This window comes from Solanum stenotomum, chromosome 7 (assembly GCF_019186545.1).
Source record: "Solanum stenotomum isolate F172 chromosome 7, ASM1918654v1, whole genome shotgun sequence".
NCBI lineage: Eukaryota > Viridiplantae > Streptophyta > Magnoliopsida > Solanales > Solanaceae > Solanum > Solanum stenotomum.
Genome location: NC_064288.1, coordinates 35,810,970 through 35,814,141, shown reverse-complemented (window position 1 = coordinate 35,814,141; position 3,172 = coordinate 35,810,970). Strand labels below are relative to the sequence as shown.

General features: G+C 36.8%; 1 long non-coding RNA gene across 1 annotated transcript; it reads left to right on the top strand.

Annotated features, from left to right (window-relative positions):
• The first annotated feature begins 457 nt into the window (after positions 1 to 457).
• On the top strand, positions 458 to 1,798 carry LOC125871873 (uncharacterized). Its single transcript, XR_007447051.1, has 2 exons — positions 458 to 593; positions 1,546 to 1,798. It is a non-coding gene; the product is annotated as an uncharacterized LOC125871873 (long non-coding RNA).
• The last annotated feature ends 1,374 nt before the right edge of the window (positions 1,799 to 3,172 follow it).

Below are 3,172 nucleotides of genomic sequence, written 5' to 3'. Positions count from 1 at the left end.
TCATATATCTCAAAATCCATTTCGTTTTTCGAAAATCCGACTTCATATTCTTGTTTAGGGGGTCAAATTGAGTGGGAAATGGGTCTAACCCAAATTTTAGAGCAACCGTATCAAAATCCAAAATTTCCAAGTGAAGCCTTTTTCGAGGGTCTACTTTGGAGGGTCATATCTCCTAGCACACAAATTATTTGGTGGCCAATAATATATCCATGGAAAGCCCTTTGAGTTAGCTATCTAACGCACTTCGTTTCACCTCATTCGGAGTTCGGACGAAGAAGTTATGCCCATTTTCGTAAAATCTGTCCGGCAGGAAATGCAATTTCCAGTGAGCGTTTTTACTGTTCACCCGCCTCATTTTTTTTTCTAAGTGTTGGACCATTTTTCCAAAGGGCATATGTTATTTCCTATATACCATTAGTTCAATTCCCATCTCTAAAACATTTCCCAAAACACCTCTCCCATACTTAGACACATTTTCTCTCAAGTTCTCTCAAGAACCCTAATCCAAAACCTTCCTCAAGATTGAAGAGACTCTTGCTCCAAGTTCCAAGCTTCCATTGAAGACACTCTCAAGACCTTCATAAGAACTCAAGGTATGTGGTGTTGAACTCATGGGTCCTTCCACCCATAGTGCCTAGACTCTATTCTACTCACTAATTCATGGTTTAAGTTAAGATTCATAAATTAGTCTTGTTCTTTGTAATAATTTCCTGCACATTGAATTTTAAACATGAAAAGTGATTGTTTTGAGCATGTTGTGACTCTAGAACTTGAATCTAAATTTGGAATGGATGTGGAGATTTTCATGTGGTATTGTGGGTGTTAAAAGGTGTTGTTGTAGGTTGTTCACTGGTTTGGCTGCATAATTACTACCCTATTTTCCATGCTCTTTGATTCCATTACATGCCTTCAAGGTGTTTGACAAAATGTCCAACTATGGAGAATTGATGAATCGATGCTTTAAAGCTTGAGTTATGAGATGTATGGCAATCCAGAGATGTGTTGATGACAAACTAAGCTTGTGTATATGTTCATTCCATACGTGAGATTGCATTAGAGCCTAATGGGAATTTCCTATATAAAGTGTTGCATGACCATGCCCGGTCCGGGGGAAAAGAACCGGACAACCATGTGAGAGGTTTATATCTCACCACCTAGGATGCTTGGGGTGTGACCAACATCAACCATGTGAGAGGTTTATATCTCACCACCTAGGATGCTTGGGGTGTGACCAACATCAACCATGTGAGGGGTTTATACCTTGCCACCAGGGTGTCCGGGTGTGAACGGCATCCCCCATCCTAAGTTGGGGTTATAGATTGGTTGGATCATGCATACACATATGATATCTACTATTAGTATAGATTTACTTAAACATGTTTTGACTTCACTTTGATCATGCATCCTCATATTGTTATTCATAATGCCTATGAAACTATTTCTTGTATTTCGATTGTGTCCTTGTTTATTGTTGTGTTGCACCCCGCATACTTAGTACATTCCAAGTACTAACGCATATTTTGCCTACATGATGTCACCATGTAGGGACCGGAGCTACTCTTGATCCTTCTCTCCATTCACGTGGCTAGTACGACGCTTATCCGAGTTTGTTGGTGAGTCCTCAATAATTCGAGGGCTATGTTATGTTTCTTACTCCTATGTTTTGAGACTTTAGCTTGCAATTGTATTTTAACTATGAGGGGAGCCGGTAATATGTCATGGCCCCCGTCCTATCTATGTATGTAGAGGTGTGCGTTGGACAAGTATTTTGTAAACGAGCTTGACTCTTATTCTATGATGTCATTTTGAAATGGTTTGCCTTAGTCCCTATTTCCCGTTAATTAATGTTGAATGTACTTCCGCGACCGATGAAGTGTGATGACAAGTTTGAGAGGCTTGTTTGGGGTTCCTTCGGGTTCCTCATTCGCCATGTCACGTCTAGGCCCTAGGCTTAGGTCGTGACATTTATGAATCTGACACATGAAATAAGTTAAGTAGTGCTCTAAAGAAAATTAATCATTGAATTAAATTCGTCAGTAATTTAATTTATTGATTATATCTATTATCTTAACATGGAGAATTACATAAGTGTTTAATGGGAATTACGAAATATAAATAGAGGAGTGCAATTACGAATTTCTAGTGAAATGATTTGTAATTTATTATGGTTAGAATAATTCAAATTAATTATTTGGAATTATTTCCATAATAGGAAGCCTCAGTTTTTAATTATGTGGTCCCTCCACTGCCCATATTTAACTAGAACTCAGAATCTTATTCTAAGGAAAAAGGAAGAAGTAATGTTGATTCTTGTTTTTTCAAGAATAGCGCAGGTTTTCTTGTTTGAAAGAAAAGCGTGGGTTTTTCTTCTCCTTATTGGATTGGGAAGAAATCTCTATAAGTAGGGATTCTTCTAACCTAGAAAAAGAGGAAGGTTTCTATTCATGCTTGTCCACCCAAGTATTGAGAGAGTTCGGTTGTGAACTTGGGATCACTGTAGAAGACCATAGTTGTTGTATATCTTGTAAATTCGCGTCAAGAGGTATTTATCGAATTAAATTTCAGCAAGTTTATGTGTTCTAGCATGATTATGTGTTCTAGCATAAACGGTATAGGTTATATAGTATTCATGTAAGCAGTGTGATTCTGATATGCTTCCGCTGTACATATAGTTTTCCAACAGTTGGTATCAAAGTTATGCTTATATCTAAATAGATAACCTAAATTACATATGTGCGATTATGTATAGTTACTCTGTTTTTTTTTTCGGAATTCGTTTTAACGTTTGGAAAATATGATAGAAATTCAAATTGAAGACAAAGAATGAGCGCTACATGAGAATAATTTTCTCGTATCTAAGGGTTTGCTGCCGTGAAAATCTTCTAAACCTGATTAGTTAAAGCATTCTTTGTGTTTTGAGTTTTTTGGTAATTAAAATAAAAGGTTAAAACAAAACAAAAGGGAAATTATTTTCATCCTATTATGGTGTTTGGTGAAGGTGACGGCACCTGGCAACATTCATAAACAAGGTTGTTTCTCTTATGGTTTTGTTGCTTGTTTAATTTTATTGTGGTTCATTGAAATTATCAATTCTTCTGATTGTAAAGTATGATGCACCATTAAGCGCCAATAGGAAGTGGCTTGATTTTGTTCTAAAGAGTATAATATGAGC